The following is a 12,337-nucleotide window of genomic DNA, read 5'->3' as shown; positions in this document are numbered from 1 at the left end:
GTGCTTGAGGCATTTGTGGGAGAGCAGTATTAGATACCGATACACCACTACAAGTTTTCTGCATCAATAGGACCTTTACACTGACGATGTAACACAGAAATTGCATCGGAATTGAATACAAAAGGCACAATGCCGACTTAAGGGAAAGGAAAGTGACTTTTCTAATTTTCTGTGCTTTGAGCTTCTCCTGGGAGACCGGTATTAGATTCCGATGCACCATTGCAGGCTATTATATCACTTGTTCATATACATTGGCTATGAAACACAGACATTGCATCGGGATTGAATACAAAGGGCATAATGCCACGTAAGTACAAGAAGAGTGCTCTTATAATTGTCTGTGCTTTGAGCTTCTCCTGGGAGGGCAGTATTCGATTCCGATGGACCACTGCATGTTTTCTGCATGAATTGGACCTTTACATTGACGATGTAACACAGAAATTGCATCGGAATTGAATACAAAAGGCACAATGACGACTTAAGAGAAAGAAGAGTGACTTTTCTAATTGTCTGTGCTTTGAGCTTCTCCTGGGAGACCGGTATTAGATTCCGATGCACCATTGCAGGCTATTTTATCACTTGACCGTTTACATTGACGATGAAACACAGACATTGCATCGGGATTGAATACAAAGGGCACAATGTAACGTAAGTACAAGAAGAGTGCTCTTATAATTGTCTGTGCTTTGAGCTTCTCCTGGGAGGGCAGTATTGGATTCCGATGGACCACTGCAGGTTTTCTGCATCAATTGGACCTTTACATTGACGATGAAACACAGAAATTGCATCGGAATTGAATACAAAAGGCACAATGCCATCTTAAGTATAAGAAGAGTGACTCTCCTCATTTTCTGTGCTTGAGGCATTTGTGGGAGAGCAGTATTAGATACCGATACACCACTACAAGTTTTCTGCATCAATTGGACCTTTACATTGACGATGTAACACAGAAATTGCATAGGAATTGAATACAAAAGGCACAATGCCGACTTAAGTACAAGAAGAGTGACTTTTCTAATTGTCTGTGCTGTGAGCTTCTCCTGGGAGTCCGGTATTAGATTCCGATGCACCATTGCAGACTATTTTATCACTTGATCCTTTACATTGACGATGAAACACAGACATTGCATCGGGATTGAATACAAAGGGCACAATGCCACGTAAGTACAAGAAGAGTGTTCTTATAATTGTCTGTGCTTTGAGCTTCTCCTGGGAGGGCAGTATTCGATTCCTATGCACCATTGCAGGTTTTCTGCATCAATTGGCGCTTTACATTGACGATGAAACACAGAAATTGCATCGGAATTGAATGCAAAATGCACAATGCCGACTTAAGTATAAGAAGAGTGACTCTTCTCATTTTCTGTGCTTTGAGCTATTCCTGGGAGAGCAGTATTAAAGGCTGATGCCCCACTGCAGGTTTTCTGCATCAATTGGACCTTTACATTGACGATGTAACACAGAAATTGCATCGCAATTGAATACAAAAAGCACAATGCCATCTTAAGTATAAGAAGAGTGACTTTTCTAATTGTCTGTGCTTTGAGCTTCTCCTGGGAGACCGGTATTAGATTCCGATGCACCATTGCAGGCTATTTGATCACTTGATCGTTTACATTGACGATGAAACACAGACATTGCATCGGGATTGAATACAAAGGGCACAATGCCACGTAAGTACAAGAAGAGTGCTCTTATAATTGTCTGTGCTTTGAGCTTCTCCTGGGAGGGCAGTATTGGATTCCGATGGACCACTGCAGGTTTTCTGCATCAATTGGACCTTTACATTGACGATGTAACACAGAAATTGCATCGGAATTGAATACAAAAGACACAATGCCGACTTAAGGAAAAGAAGAGTGACTTTTCTAATTGTCTGTGCTTTGAGCTTCTCCTGGTAGACCGGTATTAGATTCCGATGCACCATTGCAGGCTATTTTATCACTGATCAAGGGCACATTGACGATGAAACACAGACATTGCATCGGGATTGAATACAAAGGGCACAATGCCACTTAAGTACAAGAAGAGTGCTCTTATAATTGTCTGTGCTTTGAGCTTCTCCTGGAAGGGCAGTATTCGATTCCGATGGACCACTGCAGGTTTTCGGCATCAATTGGACCTTTACATTGACGATGTAACACAGATATTGCATCGGAATTGAATACAAAAGGCACAATGCTGACTTAAGGAAAAGAAGAGTGACTTTTCTAATTGTCTGTGCTTTGAGCTTCTCCTGGGAGACCGGTATTAGATTCCGATGCACTATTGCAGGCTATTTTATCACTTGATCGTTTAAATTGACGATGAAACACAGACATTGCATCGGGATTGAATACAAAGTTCACAATGCCACGTAAGTACAAGAAGAGTGCACTTATAATTGTCTGTGCTTTGAGCTTCTCCTGGGAGGGCAGTATTCGTTTCCGATGCACAACTGCAGGTTTTCTGCATCAATTGGACCTTTACATTGACGATGAAACACAGAAATTGCATCGGAATTGAATACAAAAGGCACAATGCCGACTTAAGAAAAAGAAGAGTGAGTTTTCTAATTGTCTGTGCTTTGAGCTTCTCCTGGGAGACCGGTATTAGATTCCGATGCACCATTGCAGGCTATTTTATCACTTGATCGTTTACATTGACGATGAAACACAGACATTGCATCGGGATTGAATACAAAGGGCACAATGCCACGTAAGTACAAGAAGAGTGCTCTTATAAATGTCTGTGCTTTGAGCTTCTCCTGGGAGGGCAGTATTCGATTCCGATGGCCCATTGCAGGTTTTCTGCATCAATTGGACCTTTACATTGACGATGAAACACAGAAATTGCATCGGAATTGAATACAAAAGGCACAATGCCATCTTAAGTATAAGAAGAGTGACTTTTCTAATTGTCTGTGCTTTGAGCTTCTCCTGGGAGACCGGTATTAGATTCCGATGCACCATTGCAGGCTATTTTATCACTTGATCGTTTACATTGACGATGAAACACAGACATTGCATCGGGATTGAATACAAAGGGCACTATGCCACGTAAGTACAAGAAGAGTGCTCCTACAATCGTCTGAGCTTTGAGCTTCTCCTGGGAGGGCAGTATTCGATTCCGATGCACCACTGCAGGTTTTCTGCATCAATTGGACCTTTAGACTGACGATGAAACACAGAAATTGCATCGGAATTGAATACAAAATGCACAATGCCGACTTAAGAAAAAGAAGAGTAACTTTTCTAATTGTCTGTGCTTTGAGCTTCTCCTGGAAGACCGGTATTAGATTCCGATGCACCATTGCAGGCTATTTTATCACTTGATCGTTTACATTGACGATGAAACACAGACATTGCATCGGGATTGAACACAAAGGGCACAATGCCACGTAAGTACAAGAAGTGTGCTTTTATAATTGTCTGTGCTTTTAGCTTCTCCTGGGAGGCCAGTATTCGATTCCGATGCACCACTGCAGGTTTTCTTTGACGATGGAACACAGATATTGCATCGGAATTGAATACAAAAGGCACAATGCCGACTTAAGGAATGGAAGAGTGACTTTTCTAATTGTCTGTGCTTTGAGCTTCTCCTGGGAGACCGGTATTAAATTCCGATGCACCATTGCAGGCTATTTTATCACTTGATCGTTTACATTGACGATGAAACACAGACATTGCATCGGGATTGAATACAAAGGGCACAATGCCACGTAAGTACAAGAAGAGTGCTCTTATAATCGTCTGTGCTTTGAGCTTCTTCTGGGAGGGCAGTATTCGATTCCGATGCACCACTGCAGGTTTTCTGCATCAATTGCACCTTTACATTGACGATGGAACACAGAAATTGCATCGGAATTGAATACAAAAGGCGCAATGCCGACTTAAGGAATAGAAGACTGACTTTTCTAATTATCTGTGGTTTGAGCTTCTCCTGGGAGACCGGTATTAGATTCCGATGAACAATTGCAGGCAAATTTTTCACTTGATCGTTTACATTGACGATGAACACACAGACATTGCATCGGGATTGAATACAAAGGGCACAATGCCACGTAAGTACAAGAAGACTGCTCTTATAATTGTCTGTGTTTTGAGCTTCTCGTGGGAGGGCAGTATTCGTTTCCGATGCACCACTGCAGGTTTTCTGCATCAATTGGACCTTTACATTGACGATGAAACACAGAAATTGCATCGGAATTGAATACAAAAGGCACAATGCAGACTTAAGGAAAAGAAGAGTGACTTTTCTAATTGTCTGTGCTTTGAGCTTCTCCTGGGTGACCGGTATTAGATTCCGATGTACCATTGCAGGCTATTTTATCACTTGATCGTTTACATTGACGATGAAACACAGACATTGCATCGGAATTGAATACAAAGGGCACAATGCCACGTAAGTACAAGAAGAGTGCTCTTATAATTGTCTGTGCTTTGAGCTTCTCCTGGGAGGGCAGTATTCGATTCCGATGCACCCACCACTGCAGGTTTTCTGCATCAATTGGACCTTTACATTGACGATGAAACACAGAAATTGCATCGGAATTGAATACAAAAGGCACAATGCCGACTTAAGTACAAGAAGAGTGACTCTTCTCATTTTCTGTGGTCTGAGCTATTCCTGGGAGAGCAGTATTCGATTCCGAAGCACCACTGCAGTTTTTTTGCATCATCTGGACCTTTACATTGACGATGAAACTCAGAAATTGCATCGGGATTGAATACAAAGGGCACAATGCCACGTAAGTACAAGAAGAGTGCTCTTTTAATTGTCTGTGCTTTGAGCTTCTCCTGGGAGGGCAGTATTCGATTCCGATGCACCACTGCAGGTTTTCTGCATCAATTGGACCTTTACATTGACGATGGAACACAGAAATTGCTTCGGAATTGAATACAACAGGCACAATGCCGACTTAAGAAATAGAAGAGTGACTTTTCTAATTGTCTGTGCTTTGAGCTTCTCCTGGGAGACCGCTATTAGATTCCGATGCACCATTGCAGGCTATTTTATCACTTGATCGTTTACATTGACGATGAAACACAGACATTGCATCGGGATTGAATACAAAGGGCACAATGCCACGTCAGTACAAGAAGAGTGCTCTTATAAATGTCTGTGCTTTGAGCTTCTGCTGGGAGGGCAGTATTCGATTCCGATGGCCCATTGCAGGTTTTCTGCATCAATTGGACCTCTACATTGACGATGAAACACAGAAATTGCATCGGAATTGAATACAAAAGGCACAATGCCATCTTAAGTATAAGAAGAGTGACTTTTCTATTTATCTGTGCTTTGAGCTTCTCCTGGGAGACCGGTATTAGATTCTGATGCACCATTGCAGGCTATTTTATCACTTGATCGTTACATTGACGATGAATCACAGACATTGCATCGGGATTGAATACAAAAGGCACAATGCCGACTTAAGGAATAGAAGAGTGACTTTTCTAATTGTCTGTGCTTTGAGCTTCTCCTGGGAGACCGGTATTAAATTCCGATGCACCATTGCAGGCTATTTTATCACTTGATCGTTTACATTGACGATGAAACACAGACATTGCATCGTGATTGAATACAAAGGGCACAATGCCACGTAAGTACAAGAAGAGTGCTCTTATAATCGTCTGTGCTTTGAGCATCTCCTGGGAGGGCAGTATTCGATTCCGATGCACCACTGCAGGCTTTCTGCATCAATTGCACCTTTACATTGGCGATGGAACAGAGAAATTGCATCGGAATTGAATACAAAAGGCACAATGCCGACTTAAGAAATAGAAGACCGACTTTTCTAATTGTCTGTGCTTTGAGCTTCTGCTGGGAGACCGGTATTAGATTCCGATGAACCACTGCAGGCTATTTTATCACTTGATCGTTTACATTGACGATGAAACACAGACATTGCATCGGGATTGAATACAAAGGGCACAATGCCACGTAAGTACAAGAAGAGTGTTCTTATAATTGTCTGTGCTTTGAGCTTCTCCTGGGAGGGCAGTATTCGATTCCGATGCACCACTGCATGTTTTCTGCATCAATTGGACCTTTACATTGACGATGAAACACAGAAATTGCATCGGAATTGAATACAAAAGGCACAATGCCGACTTAAGGAAAAGAAAAGTGACTTTTCTAATTGTCTGTGCTTTGAGCTTCTCCTGGGAGGGCAGTATTCGATTGTGATGCACCACTGCAGGTTTGCTGCATCAATTGGACCTTTAAATTGAGGATGTAACACAGAAATTGCATCGGAATTGAATACAAAAGGCACAATGCCGACTTAAGTACAAGAAGAGTGACTTTTCTAATTGTCTGTGCTGTGAGCTTCTCCTGGGAGTCCGGTATTAGATTCCGATGCACCATTGCAGACTATTTTATCACTTGATCGTTTACATTGACGATGAAACACAGACATAGCATCGGGATTGAACACAAAGGGCACAATGCCACGTAAGTACAAGAAGAGTGCTTTTATAATTGTCTGTGCTTTTAGCTTCTCCTGGGAGGGCAGTATTCGATTCCAATGCACCACTGCAGGTTTTCCTTGACGATGGAACACAGATATTGCATCGGAATTGAATACAAAAGGCACAATGCCGACTTAAGGGATAGAAGAGTGACTTTTCTAATTGACTGTGCTTTGAGCTTCTCCTGGGAGACCGGTATTAAATTCCGATGCACCATTGCAGGCTATTTTATCACTTGTTCGTTTACATTGACGATGAAACTCAGACATTGCATCGGGATTGAATACAAAGGGCACAATGCCACGTAAGTACAAGAAGAGTGCTCTTATAATTGTCTGTGCTTTGAGCTTCTCCTGGGAGGGCAGTATTCGATTCCGATGCACCACTGCAGGTTTTCTGCATCATTTGGACCTTTACATTGACGGTGAAACACAGAAATTGCATCGGAATTGAATACAAAAGGCACAATGCCGACATAAGTACAAGAAGAGTGACTCATCTCATTTTCTGTGCTTTGAGCTATTCCTGGGAGAGCAGTATTCGATTCCGAAGCACCACTGCAGGTTTTTTGCATCATCTGGACCTTTACGTTGACGATGAAACACAGAAATTGCATCGGGATTGAATACAAAGGGCACAATGACACGTAAGTACAAGAAGAGTGCTCTTATAATTGTCTGTGCTTTGAGCTTCTCCTGGGAGTGCAGTATTCGATTCCGATGCACCACTGCAGGTTTCCTGCATCAATTGGACCTTTACATTGACGATGGAACACAGAAATTGCATCGGAATTGAATACAAAAGACACAATGCCGACTTAAGAAAAAGAAGAGTGACTTTTCTAATTGTCTGTGCTTTGAGCTTCTCCTGGGAGACCGGTATTAGATTCTGATGCACCATTGCAGGCTATTTTATCACTTGATCGTTTACATTGACGATGAACACACAGACATTGCATCGCGAGTGAATACAAAGGGCACAATGCCACGTAAGTACAAGAAGAGTGCTCCTACAATGGTCTGTGCTTTGAGCTTCTCCTGGGAGGGCAGTATCCGATTCCGATGCACCACTGCAGGTTTTCTGCATCAATTGGACCTTTACATTGACGATGGAACACAGAAATTGCATCGGAATTGAATACAAAAGGCACAATGCCGACTAAAGTACAGGAAGAGTGACTTTTCTAATTGTCTGTGCTTTGAGCATCTCCTGGGAGACCGGTATTAGATTCCGATGCACCATTGCAGGCTATTTTATCACTTGATCGTTTACATCGACGATGAAACACAGACATTGCATCGGGATTGAGTACAAAGGGCACAATGCCACGTAAGTACAAGAAGAGTGCTCTTATAATTGTCTGTGCTTTGAGCTTCTCCTGGGAGGGCAGTATTCGATTCCGACGCACCCACCACTGCAGGTTTTCTGCATCAATTGGACCTTTACATTGACGATGAAACACAGAAATTGCATCGGAATTGAATACAAAAGGCACAATGCCGACTTAAAAAATAGAAGAGTGACTCTTCTCATTTTCTGTGCTCTGAGCTATTCCTGGGAGAGCAGTATTCGATTCCGAAGCACCACTGCAGGCTTTGTGCATCATCTGGACCTTTACATTGACGATGAAACTCAGAAATTGCATCGGGATTGAATACAAAGGGCACAATGCCACGTAAGTACAAGAAGAGTGCTCTTATAATTGTCTGTGCTTTGAGCGTCTCCTGGGAGGGCAGTATTGGATTCCGATGGACCACTGCAGGTTTTCTGCATCAATTGGACCTTTACATTGACGATGAAACACAGAAATTGCATCGGAATTGAATACAAAAGGCACAATGCCATCTTAAGTATAAGAAGAGTGACTCTTCTCATTTTCTGTGCTTGAGGCATTTGTGGGAGAGCAGTATTAGATACCGATACACCACTACAAGTTTTCTGCATCAATTGGACCTTTACACTGACGATGTAACACAGAAATTGCATCGGAATTGAATACAAAAGGCACAATGCCGACTTAAGGGAAAGGAAAGTGACTTTTCTAATTGTCTGTGCTTTGAGCTTCTCCTGGGAGACCGGTATTAGATTCCGATGCACCATTGCAGGCTATTATATCACTTGTTCATATACATTGACGATGAAACACAGACATTGCATCGGGATTGAATACAAAGGGCATAATGCCACGTAAGTACAAGAAGAGTGCTCTTATAATTGTCTGTGCTTTGAGCTTCTCCTGGGAGGGCAGTATTCGATTCCGATGGACCACTGCATGTTTTCTGCATGAATTGGACCTTTACATTGACGATGTAACACAGAAATTGCATCGGAATTGAATACAAAAGGCACAATGACGACTTAAGAGAAAGAAGAGTGACTTTTCTAATTGTCTGTGCTTTGAGCTTCTCCTGGGAGACCGGTATTAGATTCCGAAGCACCATTGCAGGCTATTTTATCACTTGACCGTTTACATTGACGATGAAACACAGACATTGCATCGGGATTGAATACAAAGGGCACAATGTAACGTAAGTACAAGAAGAGTGCTCTTATAATTGTCTGTGCTTTGAGCTTCTCCTGGGAGGGCAGTATTGGATTCCGATGGACCACTGCAGGTTTTCTGCATCAATTGGACCTTTACATTGACGATGAAACACAGAAATTGCATCGGAATTGAATACAAAAGGCACAATGCCATCTTAAGCATAAGAAGAGTGACTCTCCTCATTTTCTGTGCTTGAGGCATTTGTGGGAGAGCAGTATTAGATACCGATACACCACTACAAGTTTTCTGCATCAATTGGACCTTTACATTGACGATGTAACACAGAAATTGCATAGGAATTGAATACAAAAGGCACAATGCCGACTTAAGTACAAGAAGAGTGACTTTTCTAATTGTCTGTGCTGTGAGCTTCTCCTGGGAGTCCGGTATTAGATTCCGATGCACCATTGCAGACTATTTTATCACTTGATCCTTTACATTGACGATGAAACACAGACATTGCATCGGGATTGAATACAAAGGGCACAATGCCACGTAAGTACAAGAAGAGTGTTCTTATAATTGTCTGTGCTTTGAGCTTCTCCTGGGAGGGCAGTATTCGATTCCTATGCACCATTGCAGGTTTTCTGCATCAATTGGCGCTTTACATTGACGATGAAACACAGAAATTGCATCGGAATTGAATGCAAAATGCACAATGCCGACTTAAGTATAAGAAGAGTGACTCTTCTCATTTTCTGTGCTTTGAGCTATTCCTGGGAGAGCAGTATTAAAGGCTGATGCCCCACTGCAGGTTTTCTGCATCAATTGGACCTTTACATTGACGATGTAACACAGAAATTGCATCGCAATTGAATACAAAAAGCACAATGCCATCTTAAGTATAAGAAGAGTGACTTTTCTAATTGTCTGTGCTTTGAGCTTCTCCTGGGAGACCGGTATTAGATTCCGATGCACCATTGCAGGCTATTTGATCACTTGATCGTTTACATTGACGATGAAACACAGACATTGCATCGGGATTGAATACAAAGGGCACAATGCCACGTAAGTACAAGAAGAGTGCTCTTATAATTGTCTGTGCTTTGAGCTTCTCCTGGGAGGGCAGTATTGGATTCCGATGGACCACTGCAGGTTTTCTGCATCAATTGGACCTTTACATTGACGATGTAACACAGAAATTGCATCGGAATTGAATACAAAAGACACAATGCCGACTTAAGGAAAAGAAGAGTGACTTTTCTAAGTGTCTGTGCTTTGAGCTTCTCCTGGTAGACCGGTATTAGATTCCGATGCACCATTGCAGGCTATTTTATCACTGATCAAGGGCACATTGACGATGAAACACAGACATTGCATCGGGATTGAATACAAAGGGCACAATGCCACTTAAGTACAAGAAGAGTGCTCTTATAATTGTCTGTGCTTTGAGCTTCTCCTGGAAGGGCAGTATTCGATTCCGATGGACCACTGCAGGTTTTCGGCATCAATTGGACCTTTACATTGACGATGTAACACAGATATTGCATCGGAATTGAATACAAAAGGCACAATGCTGACTTAAGGAAAAGAAGAGTGACTTTTCTAATTGTCTGTGCTTTGAGCTTCTCCTGGGAGACCGGTATTAGATTCCGATGCACTATTGCAGGCTATTTTATCACTTGATCGTTTAAATTGACGATGAAACACAGACATTGCATCGGGATTGAATACAAAGTTCACAATGCCACGTAAGTACAAGAAGAGTGCACTTATAATTGTCTGTGCTTTGAGCTTCTCCTGGGAGGGCAGTATTCGATTCCGATGCACAACTGCAGGTTTTCTGCATCAATTGGACCTTTACATTGACGATGAAACACAGAAATTGCATCGGAATTGAATACAAAAGGCACAATGCCGACTTAAGAAAAAGAAGAGTGAGTTTTCTAATTGTCTGTGCTTTGAGCTTCTCCTGGGAGACCGGTATTAGATTCCGATGCACCATTGCAGGCTATTTTATCACTTGATCGTTTACATTGACGATGATACACAGACATTGCATCGGGATTGAATACAAAGGGCACAATGCCACGTAAGTACAAGAAGAGTGCTCTTATAAATGTCTGTGCTTTGAGCTTCTCCTGGGAGGGCAGTATTCGATTCCGATGGCCCATTGCAGGTTTTCTGCATCAATTGGACCTTTACATTGACGATGAAACACAGAAATTGCATCGGAATTGAATACAAAAGGCACAATGCCATCTTAAGTATAAGAAGAGTGACTTTTCTAATTGTCTGTGCTTTGAGCTTCTCCTGGGAGACCGGTATTAGATTCCGATGCACCATTGCAGGCTATTTTATCACTTGATCGTTTACATTGACGATGAAACACAGACATTGCATCGGGATTGAATACAAAGGGCACTACGCCACGTAAGTACAAGAAGAGTGCTCCTACAATCGTCTGAGCTTTGAGCTTCTCCTGGGAGGGCAGTATTCGATTCCGATGCACCACTGCAGGTTTTCTGCATCAATTGGACCTTTAGACTGACGATGAAACACAGAAATTGCATCGGAATTGAATACAAAATGCACAATGCCGACTTAAGAAAAAGAAGAGTAACTTTTCTAATTGTCTGTGCTTTGAGCTTCTCCTGGAAGACCGGTATTAGATTCCGATGCACCATTGCAGGCTATTTTATCACTTGATCGTTTACATTGACGATGAAACACAGACATTGCATCGGGATTGAACACAAAGGGCACAATGCCACGTAAGTACAAGAAGTGTGCTTTTATAATTGTCTGTGCTTTTAGCTTCTCCTGGGAGGCCAGTATTCGATTCCGATGCACCACTGCAGGTTTTCTTTGACGATGGAACACAGATATTGCATCGGAATTGAATACAAAAGGCACAATGCCGACTTAAGGAATGGAAGAGTGACTTTTCTAATTGTCTGTGCTTTGAGCTTCTCCTGGGAGACCGGTATTAAATTCCGATGCACCATTGCAGGCTATTTTATCACTTGATCGTTTACATTGACGATGAAACACAGACATTGCATCGGGATTGAATACAAAGGGCACAATGCCACGTAAGTACAAGAAGAGTGCTCTTATAATCGTCTGTGCTTTGAGCTTCTCCTGGGAGGGCAGTATTCGATTCCGATGCACCACTGCAGGTTTTCTGCATCAATTGCACCTTTACATTGACGATGGAACACAGAAATTGCATCGGAATTGAATACAAAAGGCGCAATGCCGACTTAAGGAATAGAAGACTGACTTTTCTAATTATCTGTGGTTTGAGCTTCTCCTGGGAGACCGGTATTAGATTCCGATGAACAATTGCAGGCAAATTTTTCACTTGATCGTTTACATTGACGATGAACACACAGAC

Source organism: Schistocerca nitens, chromosome 7 (genome assembly GCF_023898315.1).
Source record: "Schistocerca nitens isolate TAMUIC-IGC-003100 chromosome 7, iqSchNite1.1, whole genome shotgun sequence".
Taxonomy (NCBI): domain Eukaryota; kingdom Metazoa; phylum Arthropoda; class Insecta; order Orthoptera; family Acrididae; genus Schistocerca; species Schistocerca nitens.
The sequence above is the reverse complement of the archived record's forward strand: the minus strand, read 5'-3'. Positions refer to the sequence as shown.